This window comes from Falco rusticolus, chromosome 14, assembly GCF_015220075.1.
Source record: "Falco rusticolus isolate bFalRus1 chromosome 14, bFalRus1.pri, whole genome shotgun sequence".
Lineage (NCBI taxonomy): Eukaryota > Metazoa > Chordata > Aves > Falconiformes > Falconidae > Falco > Falco rusticolus.
In genome coordinates this window covers 10009038-10028993 of record NC_051200.1, presented here as the reverse complement: position 1 = coordinate 10028993, position 19956 = coordinate 10009038, and positions in this window count along the sequence as shown.

The following is a 19956-nucleotide window of genomic DNA, read 5'->3' as shown; positions in this document are numbered from 1 at the left end:
ACTCTGCCCCCCGCTCCATGCACATTCCCACATGCCTTTCTCAATTTTGTTTCTGGATGGAACAATTAATGTGCATAGGCTGTCTGAAGCCATGGGCAGCTGGAATATGGTGTAATTTAGCACTGCAGACACAGGACTTGTAGACAGGCACGTTGGGCAGAGAGAGTCAAACTCAGTTCTTTTGTTGTGAAGTTCCTGGGTGCTAGTATATACAGGTAGAATACATGCATTAAAAATGCATTTAAAATTACTGTGGCCCATTTTTTATAAATACTCTGATTGGGTCTAGATCTGTGAAGAATGCCTTACAGTATAGCCAGGAATCATTGCGCATGCCTTGGATTGAGAAAGAGGGAGGACAGTATTCTAGGAAAAATCAATTAAATATTTAAGCAGAAAAAAGTAATTTTGCCTCTTTGATTTCAGCTGGTAGCAACTGAAAATACAGTTTAGGAGCCTTTTAAGTACATCTACTTTTTCATTCACTGCCAAAAAAAAAATTTCTCTGGTTATTCATAAATACAAGAGCAGTATGAAGTGGTTATTCATTTATTCAATATGTTATTGCACAACAGTTCTAAAGTAAGAGGTTTAAAGGGGCTGGAAATACAAAGTATTGAAGTGTAGCAATGGCGATATTCATTTGCAGAGGGCAGCTGTATATGACTGTAACAACTAAAAACTGGATTGGGGGGGAATGGGTTGGACAAGAAGATCAGGAACTCATAAACTTAATATTCCTCCCCCTTCCCCCCCCCCCCCAAAAAAAAAAAAAAAAACAACCACAAAAACCAGCCAAAAAAACCCAAGCAAACAAAAAAAACCAACAAAACAACAAACCCCAACCAAACACAACCCCCCAAATACCCTAACTAAAGACCCTCAACCAAAGAAATCAGAGAAGCTGCTGAAATTAAAACATCAAACCATAACCAGGACAGGGTGGCATATGAGCGCTAGTTGAGTTGTGGCTGGAGAAAAGAAAATGAGTGGCGAGACAAAGGCTGGGAAGTTAACACCACAGAGAAAAGAGCTATTTAATTTAAAAGAAGTTACAGTTACTAAAAGACTCCAATCCCCAGCCTAAAACCCAGAAATACTTCTCTGCATAGAAACGGGTACTTGTATGCACACGCTGAACGAGCTGCCCACACACGATACGCGTGAAGCTTTACAAGTATTGCAGCAAAGGTGGAGCAAACAGCTGGTGCTGGGGGCCTGGTGGCTGCGTTGTCCAGGCTTTGGGCATTTGTGTTGCAGGTTGGCTTTGTGTCCTGGCTTGCACTGTGGAGCCAGCACAGAGCAGACAAAAGGCTTCCTTTTGTGGAAACTGAACTGAGATGTGGCCCAGTTTGATCCAGAGTCACCTGAAAAAGGTGTCTTGATCTGAGCTGCCAGCGGTGACACCCAGCCTGGGCACATGGAGTGTGCTGCCGAAGCTCTTGTGTCCAGGTGCAGCAACGTGTTTGGGGTTTTGGTGCTTGTAACCTTGTCCAGTTGATCAACAAGATCATTGCTTGCAGCCAACGAGTCTTCTGCACATCTTGTGTTTTGGCTAATACTTGTTTTTGGCCGAATGATCATGTGCTGCTTCTGCCTCCCTCACCCACAATGCAAGTGAAGGGCTGATCGAAAGGAGGTTTCTGCAACAGTTTGTAAAATGGTAATTGCTGGGAATGGCTTGTACTTGATGGAGAGTTTACCTATATACTTTTGTCTTGATGAAGTCAAATGACCCTCATCATCCTGCCTTTTCTCCCTGTGTTTATACAGAGAGCAATGACTTGTCCCAGTTATACCACACAGCTGACAACAGAATTGATCTTAGGCCAATCTGCTTTAATTTCTTGTGCATCTGTACCTCTGTTTTGTCTTGGTCATTACCCAGAGGACAACACTCATAAATTGCATGGCATTTGTGACCAGGGCATTAGTTTTATTAAGTGTTGTGTACCCCATCAGAATTTTAATTTGTTTTATTTAATGTTCAATTTGGGATTAAGCAAAACAGGAGCAAACCAAAACGTACTGGAAATGGTTAGCATCAGTGCATCCACTATTGTATAGGACACAGCCAGATCTTTACAGTGCTCTCCAGGCATTTCATATCTGTTCAGAAGAGGCGGCAAAGGAGGCTCTGTACCATTTGGCACTCTTTTTGTGTAAATGAGCACAGCTGAGGATTGTGGCTATTAATATATTTTTAACTGAGGATACATTGACTAGGCAAGAAGAGAGATGTTTACAGAAATGCTACTGGTAGTTTTCTCTCCACAGAGCATCCACCAGGAAAAAAAAAAAAGAAAAAAATATGGTGGTACAGCAGTTTCATAACTTAAAGATACATTCTGAGGTACACCATAAAATTCAGGGCAGGATAATAAAAGAATAAAAGCAGAAGTTTCAATTTCATTGTCTTGCTCAGGCTGTCCCAAAGAGAGAATAGTGTAGCTGCTGGCCTGGCATGGAGAGCAGAGGTCCCCAGAAGAATTTCCCAGCACTGTCTTCTCTCAATACTGCTTTAGTTTGTTCCTCAGCAGCAGTACCTTGTGCTAGCCCCCCCCCCCCCCCCGCAAGAATACAAATGGCTAAATAACCTTACAATGGTATGTGGGGAGCAACAGTAATTTAAATTACACCTGATCCAAAGGAGGGTGGAGCGACTGAGCCAAAACCTGCTCCCAGTTCCACCAGTGAAAACACCAGCATCATGTGGCTGTGCTGGCAGAGTGCTTTATCACAGCCAATAAACCTTAACGAACACTGCTCAGTCACCCCACGTGCTCCCCCACGCAACTGGGGACCTGGCCTCCCCGTGCCAGTCTGGGCTCCTCCGCTTTGCTGTGTTGCACGGCACGTGGATACCCAAGGTCAGGCTTTATGCCTGTGGACAAAACTAAGAAAGATTTTTCTCCGGTCATTCTACTTAAGGAATTATTTCAGTCTACTTAAAGGGAGTTAAACATATTAATATATTGAATTTTTCGATCGATAAATACAAGAATAAAATCTTGATGACCACTCATTATCTGTGTGTCCTAGATCTTACCTAGCATGAAGAAGATATTACCATTATTACTTTTTTTAAAGTATATTTTGTTCTTGAAAGTGTAAATTACTCTGAGTTATTTTGGTTTTTAAACCATGAGAGTTTCATAAGATTTATTTTCCAACCTGCAAAAAGGAGGTTGACTTGTCTCAGTACAAAATGAAGTTACAAATAGGGTCACCCCAAAAACATTGGCTCTTAATTTGCTTTGAACTACAGGAAAAGCAGAATTCCCAGTGAAGTGGGGGTGGGGAGAGGTATGGGCTTGCTCTTTGGATGTAGGGGATTTCTCCCTGTGTCAGGTGGATAAGGAACAAGTTGCTAGGGAAGGTGTTTGTACCACAAGATCAGAAAACTCAGGTGAAGAAGCACTCTCATTTCCCAGTGAAACAAACATCCACCCTAGCACTGTAAAAGTTAGGCTCCGAGTGTGGAAAGAAAGGATAAGCCCTCATAGCAGATTTTTAAGCTTTAAGGACACCCTTGTAATAGGTACAGCATAAAAGCAGGGAAAATGAGGGAAAGCAGGACAAAATTTATGTGTTTCCTTATAAAATTCTCTTGTTTATTCCTGAAAACTCCTCCAACACTACCAAGGCCATCATATCTTGGTTTAGTTCCCTAATAAATAGACTTGCTTTCCAGATAAGATAGTGGCAAAATGCATGTTCCAAACTAGAACCAGTCCTGTGGTTCTTGGGAGGTGAAACTACCTACGGCACAAATGAGGCCCTGGACTAAATCTCAGCATATGTGAATATACACCCCCCCCCTCAGTATTGGGGTGGCTGCCTCCGAAATGCTGCAAGTCTGGGGAGCAGTTTGCTGTAGGACAGCTGTGCTAACTCCGTAGGAGGGGGCAAGTGTGGGAAATCAGCCCATGTAGTTCTTGGAAGGAAAGTGTTTATTTAAAGGACAACTTCCACCTTCCATTATTGGAGAGACTGGTGATGTTGGGCAGTACTGAGCCAGCTACAAAGGGGGGCAGGGCAGCGTGCTTGGTACAATGTTCAGTGCTGAATATCTGATAAAACTGAAAATGAATGTTTTGCTATGAATTATATGGCCTGAAATCGTAATAGCATGAAATAGTGGTACTCAAGGGATACTGAAGTGGGACTTGAAGGAAGTAGAAAACTCCAGCAATAGAATAAAACATAATCAAGCAGAAGAGTTTTGCATCAACGTAAAGAATAATTTCTAAATTGCCAGAATATTTTAAGTGACAACAGGCCCATTAACACAAGGGAAGAAAAAAAAATATCCAAAATCATGGGTTTGTCAAATAATTCCTGAACAGTGGGGTTTTTTCAAATGAGAAAAATGAAAAGACTGAATATGAAGCAGGGAGGGGGATAAAGAAGGAAAGTATTTATACCATTCTGGGACTGCTCTGTATCTGCAGCAGAAAACTAGTCTCAATTTTATCCCATTTGCTGCTGTGGTGGTTTAAAATATGGTCATATCTGCACTTCTTTTGTCTTCTATAAAGCACTATCATTTCTATTTACACTTCTGTTTTTAAAAGAAGTCTTGTTGCTTTTCCTCAGTGCAAACTTTGTCCTCCTGGAACCAATTCATCCCCTCTGATGCTGTCAGGAATTAATTTCCTGCATATCATTTGTGGCCTTTAATTATCTCTGGGTTTATCTTCCCTCTTCCAGGGCATCTTACAGACATCTAGCTTACCCAAACCAGTGTACAGGGAATGAAGTCCTGCTTGTAGGAGCCAGCCTTTGGGGCTCTGCTGGCAGGAGATGCGTTAGCCGTGCTGCTGCGGGGGCTCTCCCACAGGGGCATGGGACCATGGGGCAGCAGTGGCACCACTGTACAATTCACCCCACACTGACTTCCCCAGTCAGATCCATCCCCATGCACCGTCGCCCATCAGGTGTTTCACTACTCTGTATCTATATTCTGATCTAAAATGGCAGAAGGCAAGGTAAAGGGTTGCTAATTTTATATAATGCTATGTGATTTTGCAGTTAAAGAATTTATTCACTGGGGATGCCATGAGCTAGAGGTCCTTTTTGGCTTGTACTTTCCCATGAACTGAAGTCTAACACTATGTTCAGTTTTTTAGGTCTGTTTAATAAGGGGTATACTATGGGATGTTTCTGGATAAGGATATGTGGGGAGAAGCCACCTGTGATTATAAAAGGCTCAAGATGCTAAGTAGGCTGTGATGGAACAAAGTTGCCTTGTAAAGGACTGGTTTTCTCCCCCATAACTCTAATCTGGAAAACATTACCTGGGTTTGGTTTTCATATATTTATCCATTAACTATTTTTAAAGGTAATAATTTCCTGAAGCAATAAAATGGTCCTGGTTGTACAATTAACAAGAACGTATGAAATGACATAGCAGTGCTTGTCTGAATGACTAAATGCAATTTGGCATCTCTGATGCTGCTGTGTACCTTATGACAGGTAAAGGTAGGCGTGACATGAAAACAGTAAGTCAATTTGCACTTTGCCACAAAAGCTTTATCTGTAGTTGTATAGCATCTTAAAACTACAGCACAGTTATGAAAACTACTTGTTTCATGCAGTTAAAATGGTGACTGTGACTTTACATTACCCCCAGTCATGGCAGTAGCTCCATCTCCCTAGAAGCAAAGAATTAAGTCAAGAAGCAAGATACTTGAAAAGTCAATAAAAATTAATTAAGAAATTAAAAATCAATCAATAATACCAAAAAAGTCTTGTTGTGACCTCAGTTACTTGTTTAAGCATAAACAAGATAATCGGCTACATTTCCTGTCTAGAAATAAGATCATTGCCAATTAACTTAGGACTAATTAACTCTCTAAGGTACTGAACTTTAGATGCATCACAGCCTGTGTCTTAACATTATTATTAGTTATTGCAATGACTCTAGTATGTTCTTGATTTATTATTATTATTATGTAACTATTACATTTACACTTATGATGCTATTTAAAAGCAAAGCCTTCAATATTACATTAAAGTTAATGCCACATAAAGGACAGAGACATTAAATAAAAGCAGAATTAAAAAGACAATATAAGTTTACATTGGAAATCCACCAGTCCAGCTTCTGTTCTTTGCTGGGAGGCATCAGCATAAGGGTTTATACATTTTGAGGTATCAATTTTCCATTGCCCAGCTATAATTGCCCTTTATTTCTGGTCATGAGCTATTGGATTTGCCAACCCTTTGGCAGCTCAGACAAGTCATGGTATGGCACTGTAATGTAATCCCTACCTTCTTTTGAAGATCCATTTAGCTTGCCTTTTCTTGTAACAAAACTTGGGACAATTTTGATTTTTTTTTCCTCTTTTTTTCTTTTCTCTCATGACATCCCAGCAATTTCTTTTTTTTTTTTTTCCTGACACCTCAGTGACCCAGTTTTCTTCTTTTGCTTCTCCTTCTGTTTTAATAACTACGAGCTGCTCTTTTTCCAAGGCTGAGAAGAATTTGTTCCATGTTTGCCAGGAATAAACAGTCCAGTGGAACAAGTGTTCTGTCTGCTGAACAGAGGAGTGAAGAGAGAAAAAGTTGGATCGGTAGAGACATTTAAAGCTGTTCCTCTGCTCAAAGTGGATGTTAACACTGGTTGTTCAGCAGTATATGATCAATGCCTCCAGAACACTGAGTGTCTGGAAATAAACCTATGCTATAAGTGATATGCAAGTGTAGCTATCGCCTTGTGAGCTGGCAATAACACCACCAGCACGCATCTTTTGTAAATGGGTATTTTGTCTTTTTTATGACCCTAAAAAAGTCACTATGAAAGTATTCCAATCTTTTATTTCAGAAATACTGTCACCTTGTCTATAAGTCAAATCCTTTTTGGGTGCTTTTATGCACTCTTTCCACCAGGTAGAACAGTACAATCTAGTCTTCACCTTTGGCTTTACCACAGTTTTAGCTGGCATCTAAGCTTTGGCTTCTGTACCAAGACTTTTTATGACTAAGCTGGACAAATGGGGCTAGGAAAGCCAATGTACCTTTTGGCACTGATTATATTTACAGCAAGAGTGGGCTAACAGCAATATTTTGTTTCATGAAAGAATCGTTTCAGCTTTAAGAAAAGTTCACAGCTCCCATGTGTATTATCTTGCGGTTTGGGGTTTTCTTTTTGTTTGCTATGTCCAAACTTAGGAAGTAAAACAATCTGGTATCTGCCTCAAAGCTGGCAACCTAGACATAGGTGGATTTAGGATCTGCACAGCGTCTTTTGAGAAAGAAAAAGGCTCGCAGAGAACCCTTTGATAGGATTGACCCCATTCCTTTACAGTGCCTGAAGATCAGGAGCTTCCTTGCCCAAAACACTCCTGGCTACCTCTTTTATGACTGACATGATGTATACATATATGTGGTGGCCTTGCCACAAGCTAAACTGAAGTTTATATATCTCTCCATCCACTGGTCCTGGGCTGGGACTGCAGTTGTTAAGATCTCAAACTCCACAGCATCTCTGACAGGTGCCTTGTATACTCAGCACTTCAAAATGCACACTTTTCTCTCTAATTCATGTCTAGTTTGGTCACATAATATTCTACCTGGATCTAAAAAGGTCCCTTACAATAAAGGGGGTGTCTACTCAGAGAAGTGAGTTTAGCAGAGTCTGCCAAATAGAACAGGTGAACTATTGTTTCTAAAAAGGCTAAGGAATCCAAAATGACATGCTTTTGTTCTAGAATAGAAATACCGGTTCTGGGAGTGTTCTTTCTGGAAGTGAGCCAGCTATAACTCCCTGGAATAATGTCAGAAAATGCCTACTCCTTTCTGTTGTCTCGTGGGCTTCTTCCTTCAAAATGTGAAGGAAGCAGTCAACACAAAAACCTAGTGCCATGTACAGAGATGTGCTTGATTATTTGAGCATTTTTTTCCTCAGTTGCTCTTGAACTCACTATTAAACACTTTCACAGAACTCCTGGTGTTATCGAAATTCACTTCTTTAGAAGCATATCTTCTAAAGAGGCCATGTTGTTATTTCTTTGTAGGAAAAGAGCAAGTAATGAAGAATGCCTTTTTCTTTCCAGATGTAGTCCTAGATGCCAAGGATATATGGCTAATTAGAGTAATGTTATCACAGGACAAATGGATCACTTCTTGCGTATGTGTCTGCCTTGGTTTGTGGACACAGGCTTGCTAGGAGAAACAAGGCTGGGAGGAGGGTGAGGAGAGCTGGTGGTGCTCATGCAGAACTCATTTCTTTAGCGCTGACTCTTGCTCTGGTGTCTTTCTTCTAGGTCCTTTGCCCCCTCCTCATCATTCTTCATTTCCCAGGGTAAAACCAAATCTAACTCTGGAGTAACTGCATCTGTTGTTAACGTCAAAGATCACATCAGTCTCCTTTCTTGCACTCTGTGGTTCAGCTGCTGCTTTGCTTCTGCTTGGCCCTGCAGCTAGGCTGAGCAGGGAAGCAGCTTCTGCAATGTGCTTATCTGGGCTGGCTTCTCAGTGGCTTCCTATGTGCAAGGAGAAAATGATGCTGTTATTGCTATTGCTGGGTAGTGCAGAAGTACTAATATCTTTACAGGCATTAAAGGATTGAGTTATGCCTGGGCATTTGCTAGTTATGAACTTGCTCACAGTCATGCAAAGAGCCTCTTCAGATATGGAATAGGGCATATCTACTCTGCCTCCCTTTCCTGTGACTTAAAGGACACTCCTAATCATGACTTTATTATGCCTGCCACACACTGCTTATATTTCTGAAGGGAGCTTGACTGAAAGTACTGACATTTCTTAATGATATTTTGATCATTTTCCTGTAAATTATACCACTAGGAAATGTGCCGTGAGGAGTAGAGGAGGGAATGGAGAATTTTACTTTCAGCCAGACTTAGATGAATAAACCTTGCCACAGTCCTGGGTGCTTGACATCTAAGATGCACTTAAGATATTAGGGGCCACATTTGAAACTTCTACTGAACACTAAATAGACTTTGGATTAGACCCTTGAACACTTAACTGACTTTTTATACAGAATGTCAACATGCTACTTTTGTAGGCTTCAGCTCACCAAGTTCACATAGCCTCACAAGCAAAAGTAATGTCACCATTGCTATTGTTCAGAAGCAATTATTGTACCAGCTACAGAAGGACAGAGTTAGGAGATTAACTTCCCCATGCCAAGTGAGGAGGGAGACAGCCTGTGATGGGAGGTCAGGCTGGTGGCAATTAATGGCCTTTTCATCATATTCAAGTACTTTGCTTTCTACTGGTAGCTGGTGGCTTAGGCAGGAGAGATTAAACTTCTGGGAGATAAAATATAAGGGAGAGAGAAGGAAAAGGGAGGAAAAATATGAAATGTCTGACATGTTGAAATGATGCAGTTAATCCTGGCACTTATGAATGACACAGCAAATCCCAGAAACCCCAGCGTTAATTCTGCAGGCTGTGACTTGGACTCCTGTTTGTTGCAAATGAGTGATTTAGATCACTTAAAAAATCATTGCTGGAGGTATTAGCAACAGTGGTTTTAATAAGAGGTTGTAGAAGTGTGAAGAAGTTCAATGGAAAGGTTCACTCTATTACATGAATGAAATGTACAAAGGAAAAACAAGTTAGAATTGAGCTAGAATGATTTACGCAGACTGGAGACAGGAGGCACTCCCATTGAATCGTGAAGTTCAGAGTAGACCCCCTTGTTTTATAAACTCCTGATGGAGCTCAGGTGTGGCTAGGTCCTATCTTAGTCTCGGACTTTGACAACAGTTTGTCTAATAGAATTTCTATACAAAGTTTGTAATAATTAATATCGAGTATTTATGTCATTATTATTAATTCAGCATGCTATCAGTCACTTAGCAAGGATCTGTTGTGGGTAAGGAATCTCTTCGTTGGGTGAGGAAGGTTCTCTTAGTCTCAGGTAAGGAATCTCAAACCTTGAGAGAGTTTCCTGCTCAAGGGGGAGTCACCTGGCGTGGATACAGCTGCAATTTAGAGTGAATTCAAATCAGGCTCATTCAAAGATCTGCTGTTGGTAAAAGGTCTCTCTGCCTTGAGGAGCAACCCTGAGAGGTGTCCCAGCCCAAGGGGAGATCACGAGAGGTGTCCCAGCCCAAAGGGAGATCACCACTGTGCAGCCAGGCCGCTTTGCAGGGAGAGCGCAGAGAAGGCTCACTTAGGCTGACTGGGGAGACTATCCAGATTACCACCTCCCCTACCCAACAGTCTTTCACCCTGGTGCAAAGGGATTTTTCATCTGGAAGGGAGAGAAATCCATGCTGACAGAAATGACTTTGTAAATTGGAGGGCAACAGCTATGAGGGTCCTTTATCAATAACGCATACTGAATGTTAGCAAAGCCACAAGGCTGTCTGAAATAAGTCAAGATAATCTTTTTCAAAATCTCCTTCATCATCACCTTGAGACTGGGATTTCATTGTGAACTTAATAAAATGGTCTTTTGTTTTCATGACGTGATTTACAGGACAGACTCCACAAGCTCACCAGGCTTTAGGTTGCAGCCTGCACGGCCAAGTCTTTGTTGCTTCCACCTCTTGAGTAACCAGGCAAATCTGATCAAACATGTTGACCCACACTGCAGCTCCACCTCTGATTACGCTATGGGTCAGCACTTAAAGTATGAAATAGTTTGCTTTTAAGAGACAGCAACAACTTAAACCTTGACATTTAAGTTCTACTCCTAGATGTTTTTATAGAACTATCCAGCCCAGGCAATCCTACCAAAGTCATGTCCACTTAATGGACATTTAATTAATTTAATACAGCTGCTTTGTTGTTGTTTTTTCCCTTTATAAGCAAGCACTAAAATTTCCAGTTTCTTCCATGAGCGTGTTCTTGCAGAGCTCTGTTCTGATCTATAAACCACAAACAGGTACAGCAAACTGAAAATCTAAGGAACAGCTGGAAAATGCAAAATGTAAATTCTGAGCTTCTTAATGGATAATATATCACACCTGCAATTGCTCTGTCCCTAGTTGACCTACCTATTGCCATTTGCAAGTAGTAGTTTAGCCCTTCTGCTTCAAAATGTTTCAGTCCACCTCAGTTTATGAGTGTGTGGTCTGCTTATCTGGAACTACTATTGCCCCTCCATTTTTTTCCGCCTCTAAAATCTTTAAACATTTTAGACACATGTAAAATAGAGCTTAGCAGACTACCTAACGTCATTGGTGACTAGAGCCAAGCAATCAATCTTAGAATCATCCTTGGAGTGCGCTAGTATTTCCTTGCACATGGGTGCTTTCAGAAAGTAAGTAAATTACCTGTTTAGAGAGATTAAGTGAGTCAGTGTACTAACCTGCAAACTATAATTTAAGGAGTCAAAAGCCTTCCTCTCCCCACCCCCTTCCACAGAAATTAACAACTTTGGTAGCATAATGTTTTTTTGTACTGTTGCTCTCTCTACAGTAAAATATACTTTATTACTATTTGGAGGCTTTATCCCTTTATGACAACCAGTATCAAGAGTAATATTACACCGATAACTTGGTTTGCTAAGTATTAATACAAGGGAAATTATGCTAAGAGCACTGTGTGAGTTTAATTGCAATTCACACTTTAATATTTTGATGCAGCTGTAAAAATGGAGAATGAGAAACATTACAATTCTATTAGATACTAATAAATTGTGTTGTGGAGGAGGATATGAGCTGTACTTGTCATAATGAAGCACATTCTACTTCCCATCTCTGTTTTGATCTTGCATGTGTATGATTTCATAGAAAGGTTTAGCAAAGGTGTTATGGAACAAGTAAGAAATGAATGCAGGATTATATATTTTTATTTCCAATAATCAGAAACAAAGTGAAAATAATGTAAATCATCTTGCTCATGAAGTGTTTATGTCAAACACTTAATTTTCTTTATGTAAAATGTAAGACTTTTTAGAATGAATCCTATAATGTTTAATTTTTTTTTTCTTTTCTAGACTTAAGCTTTCCAAGTTTGGAAGCATCCAATACAATGGCATTCCGAGAAATATTCAGAGATACATCCTTTTTCACTTTTTCCTAATAGAAATATATTTTTAAACTGCTATGGTTTTCTCTGCTATTTCAATTCATAAATGAGGGATGCATTGTGGCAGCAATGCTTCCGAGGAATAGAATCATTTAGGTTGGAAAAGACCTTTAAAATCAAGTCCAACCATTAACCCAGCACTGCCAAGCCCACCACTAAACTATGTCCCTAAGTGCCACATCTACAGGTCTTTTAAATCCCTCCAGGGACGGTGACTCAGCCACTTCCCTGGGCAGGCTGCTCCAGCACTTGACAACCCTTTTGGTGAAGAAATTTTTCCTACAATCCAATCTAAACCTCCCTGGCACAACTCGAGGCTGTTTCCTCTTGTCACCTTTCCCCAAGCCCGTAGTGCTGTGTGGGGCTGGTGTGACCCAAGTGCAGGACGCAGCACTGAGCCTTGTTGAACCTCACATAAATTTTGCTGCCCAGGTTGATTAGTTCCACTGCATTTCCCTGGGTAACAGTTTCCTGAAGGCAAATGTGTATTTTGCCCTGGACTCGTAACTTCACCACATAATATCTGAGGTTGTCCCGTAAGAGCCCTCAGAAGGAGAATGTAAGCTGTGGTGCATATAGCACAAAATTACATGCGAGATATTAGAGCTGGTGACCCCCTTATGGTGTTTCCAAGTACCTCTTTTTTGGGGTTTGGTTTTTATTTATTTATTTATTTTGGCATGTGTGTGACAGTAATTAGTTGTGCTTCAGTAACTTGCTTGCTTTCAATCAGCTGTCTGTGCCCTGGAACAGTTGCTACAAAAATACACTAGTTCTCATGTTCAGTAATTGCAGCTCTCCAAGAATACATCCAGGATCAAGGACTGATGCTGCATACTGTAGACAGCTACAAAAAGATATGGTCCCAAGTTAAAGATCTTTCAATTAAGACAAGTAAATGACTGAACAAGGTAGACTGTACTTCAAGATCCCCAAACTTCCATGTCTTGTGTGTTCTGAAGTAACTTGTGGGCGTTAAAAGCATAAATCCTGTGGGGTTTCCTGATATCAGCAGCAACTGAAAGGAGACTGAACAGTTTGGTCTTATGATCTGACATCCAGACTAAAACGTGTAGAACTATGTGACTTGAGGCAAATCACTCAGGCTCCTCTTGGCTTCTGCTTCAGTTGCTGGGAAGCAGAAACAAAAATGTCTCCAATCCCAGTATATTTTTCTGATTAACTTGTGTCCGTTTTTCTCCTAGATTACTTTCTTTTCAAAGAAGTGTGCGCACAGGTGGGAATGACCCCACTTCTATGCCACTAATACAGTGGGAGCATAGCCTCCTGCAGCAACACCTTCCTTAATTTATCAGTAACAAGGACAAGATTAGCTACAAAATGTGTTGGTATCAGTGCTTTGCTGTCAGTAGCGTGACATCAATACAAGACTTCATGGAAGAGCTGCTGATAACAACCCAGCTCACACCCTCAGGGAGGACAGCAGAGCACCATTTGAACAGATCTGCTGATCATCTACATGTAGCTGATACTAAACAGTGGTTTACCGTGATTTTTCCTCTGAACGTATGTGAATCATTGTGGGCACGTAGGGATGATGCAAGATTGCTGGTTCATTTGTTCTCCTTTACAAAGCAGATATTCAGAGTGTAACCAAGGCTCGTAATAGCAATGTTTACCTTTTCTAATCAGGCTTGATTCTCAAAGGTCAGCGTAGTTTTCCACTGGCCTCAGTAGATATATATATTTTTTTTTGAGGCGGGGGGTGGGGTGGGTGAGAATGATTTGGGCAAATGGGTGTTTGTACACTACATTGCCAGCCCAAGTATTCTCACCAGCAAGTTACATCCTTTCACGTCTCATAGCTTGTAACACATCGCTTTTCCCCCTTCAGTTCCTTTTGCATCTCCTGATCTGGGTATTTTGTTGTATCTGGTTCTCAGCCTTCTCCCTGCACTCTCAGGCTGAGCACAGCTGACTGCACATTTCTCTCATTCCCGAATCTAAACCCATCCATGTGTCTTGAATGAGCAACTTATACAGGGATCTTCTCAATTAAAATGTTCCCAGAGTCATTAAACTAACTAATGGTGGAAACTTCAGTAGAAATAATGCTGTAATGAGACAAGCTTTCATCATCTTGGTGAGGAAAACATATTTCACTTGATTCAGATAAATTATATGCCCCTACATATTATGATCAATATTTTAGCAAGACTTAGCATTTAACTATGTCATTTTTTGAGTAATGAATAATCACATTGAGTATATGAAAAATGAGTAATGACAGATATCACTGGACGGGTACGTTTTGTACTTCTCAAAATGATGTTTAAATTTTTACAGAAGTGTTGTATAAAGGATTCAATGACTCAAACTTGTTCCTTCTAATGGGTGTCTATCATTTAATACTGTGACTTCTCTCAAAGTACAAGTTAACATAACTAATTCTAAAATACATTCAAGTAGTTCTGTGTTTTGACCAAGGAAAATGGAACCCAGTTATCAGGCAATGTTATATGATAAAACTGGATTTCAGAAATTGAAGGCATGAGGAGAACACCAAAATTACACTCTCATGTTGCATAATGGAAGTAGCACTTAGTAGTTCATGGCTACTTCACGGCTTTGCTATTACAAGAAACATGAGACATGTAAAGCACTTTTATCATAAAGAATGTCTAAAGTAATGATTTTTTTTTTATAAATAATGTGCAGAAAGGTATAGCAGCTGTCCTGACCTAGGTAGGCGTGCTTTAATTAATTTATTGACTTGCTTCTGCTTACAAACTTCTCTTGTGCACAGCCTTCCCTATGGCTCTTGCCTTGATTTTTAAAATGTTTATGCCTGAAACCATATTCTTAAAAGCACAAACCAGGACCAAAGGAACTGTTTTGATTTTTCCTCTAAAAACACCATGTGATTTCAAGCACCTACTTAAGAAAATCTTTGCCTCTTCTGAGGCCTGTTGAATGAGCTATCAGTAAATGCATGCAGGTCTTAGGAAGATCAGGAAGCATTTGTCACTGTAATCCAAAAAGAAATCTTTCTATGCACAGGATACTAATTTTTCTCAGTCATGTAATTAGTCACTTGATTGCGTTAATCTGTGGTTGACTTTTTCTTCCAACAACTGATCTGTCATGCAGTTTTAAGTTTGCAGTTGGGGTGATACATATTATTCTGCATTTTCAGTATCCTTAGGCTGTAGTTGGCTGTTCTGCTTTTGATTGACTTCTTTTTTCATGATGTCTAGCAGGTACCTGAAACTAATTTGCAAGTATGACCACTGACATGGTGACTTGCTTTTGTAGCTGAGTTTAATAGTGCAATATTGTGCTTCTACCTCTAAAAAAATAAATAAATGTGGTATTTGTGAGTATATCATATTTCAGTTGCACTGAAGAGATGCATCATCAGGCTCAATTATTATTTCTGGGACTTCAAAACTAAAAGATAGTGAACAAGCAATAGAAGGGTCTATAATCACTTAGGTCAACTCTTCTGTCAAGCCGGTCCTTACAGAGGTTGGCACTGTTATCTGTAATAAGCACTGTTTGCTTTGAGTCACCTATAATACACAAAGAGGTTTCTATTCCTAACAGAGTGGACAAAAGGCTCTTCAGGTGTCCCCTCAGTGTAGCTGGCTGTAAGGTTTCCTTTCAATATTTAGTTATTTTAACATAGTCCTAGATAAATTTCTAATGTTTCCGTCATTTTATGAAAGAATAATGTCAAGGAGATCAGCTATAATCTTCTCATTATATTTACATAAATACTATTCTGCTTCTAAATTCCTTGCGAAGTGTGGCTTTTTCACTCAAAGTGAAATTCTCCTTTTGTCAGTGTCAGTGTTTTCCTTAGGGATGAAACAGCTAATAATCTATACCATATAATAGTAAAATTCACATTAATACTATCACAAAGATGATGATTACTGACTCTTATAGGACTAGTTTTCCATGATGACAGAAAGGCATTCTAAAATGCATTTTCATAAATTAGGTCATTTAAATCAGTTCAATATGTAAGTCACGGTAACAAATTTTTCACTTGGCAGGTCTTCATTATGCAGCTTGGATTAATTCTGATTTAAGAATTCTCTTCAATTACTCACTCTTTTCCTCGGAAATTCATTTCCAGTAAATGTGGCAACATCACAAAATGGGATAACATCGTTTGGTGCCACCAAGCTCTTCTAGCAGTGGAGATGACCACACAAGGCACAGCCACTGTGAACAGCAGAATCACAAGTGAACCAGATAAGTGATGAGGCAGCAGTTTTTTATCAGGAATAAGGGGAAAAAGAAACTGGGAGCAGAATTGCACCCCAGGTGGCCTAATGATGGGAGTAAATGGAAGTTATACTACCCAGTTTTGGAAATAGATTTTAAGAGCATAAGTTGTTTAACCACTTTTAAAGACTTTACTCTGGGGTGCCTCAGTGCTGGAGCTGTGCAAACACATGGTAAAAGTCCATGCCATAGTGAGCTTAATAGCCCTCTCTGTTTCCCCCAGCAATGCCATTATGTTCCGACCCTCTTCTCTTGTGTAAGATGAAGGCTTCTGCCTCCCCCTCCTGATTATTTTAACAGACCTCTGGTTAGCACATGGAGCGAACCCTCTAGACTCTGCCATCAGCGCTACCATCCTTTCAAAACTCACCTGGCAGGTTTCCCAGAAAAAGCAAGACACAGTTGTTTACGCTGGTTGCCAGGAAAAAGGCTGAATAATGCTCATTCTAGCTATTTGTTTGTGATCCTGGTTCTCACTTTATGAAATAAATATGCCAGACGTTCACCTCTTGAATGAAATGGCTGCAATGGTCTTCCACTGTTCTCAGCTGAAACCTTTCTAAGACCTCTTAAAGGCCTTTGATGAACCATCTCTGATGCTCTAATCCTGACATTATTTCTGTATGGAGTATCAGTTTCACCAGGTCTTCCAGGGCTTGGATGGAGTTTGACTGGGGAGGCTTCTCCGTCATTGTCTTGTAGGTGGGCCTGAACTTTTTTCTCAAGTCAGAACTGGCTTTTGTTTCTTGTAAAAAGCTGGTGGAGGTGTGTGAACACCCAAACCCACCAACATTCACGCAATGCTCTGTGCTTGCCAAAAAATGGATACATGGGGTGGTACTGTAAAGGTATATGCTATACTATAACATTTGGTACATCATAGCAAACTAGGACGTAACAAGTTTATGGGATCCTTCTGTTAATGGCCTAAGTGTCTGGGTGACTGGCTGTGTCTGCCCATGGAAAGCAGACACTTCTGTTTTTCTCACAGCACAGCTGGGAAGAAGTCTACTGGCCTCTCCATGCACGAGTAAAAGGCTCCCAAAATCCTGTGAAATTGCTCAAATCTGTGAACAAAAAGCCCAGATAACTTCAGCTGGGTATGCATTTGTGAAAACACAGTGATCCTGCAATTAAGTTGACATAATTTATTAATGCTTTTTACCAGAAAAGAAACATTTTGCCAGTATTTATTAACCTTCTATTGGGGGAAAGTCTCTCCTTAACGGAATGTTATTTTTGTCTGACTTCTTCATTGTATACACGGAATATTTCATATACATGGATGCTATTTGCACTTTAATGCTTTGTGTTTATCATCAGATTCGTTTGTTTGGTATTGGACATCTAGACAAATACTCAAGCTGTTGCTTGGATTATGTTGCTTCCTTAATCCTGAATGGCTACAGGATCTGCTCTCAACGTATTTGTTAGAGATACCATGCTCTAATATTAGTAGAAGACAGGAAAGCCTGTTTTCCTAACACAGGGTGACCAGGCAATTGAGGTTGAAGAGGATGAAAATAAGAGTGACTTTACCAGAATAACAGAAGAAACTGGGTGGGGAGGGGGATAGAAAGGGAACAAGCGATCAACTTTTCTTGTCTGATATTCCACCTCTGTGCTAATGCTATCCTCCATATATTAGTCTTTTTGTTTCCTTCATAAAAAGGAAGCTCTGCCTAGTCTTACATTTCTGCAAAGTGCATTAGAGAATATCATCATAAAAATCAGTGAAGACAAGACAGTACTTCAGTAGCTTATATATAGACATCGTTGCTGTAAAGTGCTTCTATCTTGTGAAAGCAACATGGCAGAAAGAAGGAAACTTGATGTGAAAAGCCTTTTTTTTACCATGCTTTTGCACTTCAATTTTCTGGCTGTGTTTGTGTTTCAAAGTTGGTACAGTAGTTTTGTTTTACACTGTGTGTTGACTTTGGTTCCACTCGTAAGGAACATATGGTCATGCAATCAGTTAAAAAGCTACTACAGGGATTGCTTCTGTGTGCCAGGCTAGGAGAGGGTAAGAGCCATGCTAGGGCTGTAAGCAATTGGTTTGGTTAAAGGAAAGGATTGCAACAGATGGCTGCCTCTTTAGCTGCTCACTTTGGCCCATCATTTACAACCAGTTGGTAAACATGAAATAAAATTTTCTTCCTTAAGTCTGAGAAGATAGCCAGCTGCTTTAAAACCTGCAAAACAAAGTATTGATCATTAACTTAAAAACAAGAAAAAAGAAAGGAAAAAGGGGATAGATGGGAGAGAAGAATCAAATTGTGCTGATCCTAATTAATTAATGTCTGTTTGAAAGTCAAATTTTATTTTTTTTTTCATAGAGCCTTTGTACTTTTGACCACTGTTGCCCTCCAAATTCCTAGTTGTGTAATCCTCCCCCTTGCTTTTTTGCAATCCATTTGCATCTGTTTTCCAATAGATCTTTTTGGTTACTTGTTTCTGAAAAGTGACTTTCTCATAGCTTTTGAATATTGTGCCTGTCTTGCCTAGTTTTGACAGTTTAGGCTACTCTGACCGTTTTCAGTTACCTGGCTAATGTGCAGTGACAGTAATAAACAGGAATCTCGTTATTATTGCCTTGTTTCCCCTTGATTTTTTTCTGACGGTGACAAAACATCATGGGGAAGCTGTGCTTACACAGTGTCTCTGTCTAAGCCCCACGATACTTCTAACGTGATTGCTGGGTTATCTGTGTGTACCTCTTGAAAGCATTAGTTTGCAACGTGTATTAGGATGGACTTTCTCACCACCTGAGTGGCATCCCTGGGGCTTTTGCTGTCTTGTGGTCAACATGCAGAGAGGTACCAAAAGAGGGGGCTGAAATCCCCGATGACCAATCCACATCTGACTATCCTGGGACCTTACGACACCCACAGAGCACCTTGTATGAGCAAAGCATGACGAAATGCAGTGTGTCCTTGCAACTAGCTGTGGACATATCTTAACATAAGCTCGTCATGTAAGAGCTTGCCATTGTGAACCCTAATATAATAATAATAGCAAAATGCTGTGTTCCCTAAAGGACTCTAGAAAAACTTACTGAAGGAAGGATTATTCAGCAGGATGTGAGAACACTCCCCCTTCTCACAATAAGAAAACTTTATCAATATATTTTCAGAAGTGGTTACTGTATTAAATTATTCTTGTTTCATAAAATAGGAGTAACAATGCTAATAAGAGGATAGCTCTGCACAGTTAAATAAATTATCCAGGCAGCACAGAGATGATAATTACAATTAAGATGGCAGGAAAATAAAGATTACCTGTACATATGCACTTGAAACTGAGTAACAACATACTTTTAGTAACTAAAAATCCTATGTACTTCCAAGCAGGAAATATAGCCACAGAAACAGCACGTGATGGGTTCCTACTTTATATATGCACATCTTAACGGTGATTTTTTTTTTTCTGATATAGCAGCTTTAGGATAAGATTTATGTACTCATACCAGTGTCCTGTTCTCATAGATTTGGGCTAAATGTTCTTGTGCTACCTTCAAACAGATGCTAATGTTAACTTAATTTTCAATGTATTAATGTAATCTGTGTGCTTTATCTAAGGTGTAATAAGTTTGTTCTCCATACATGTTTAGTGCAGTATGAATGAGACACAGAAGGAAAAATCAATCATTGCCTCACAGAGAAATATGAACTCTGCTAGCTTCAT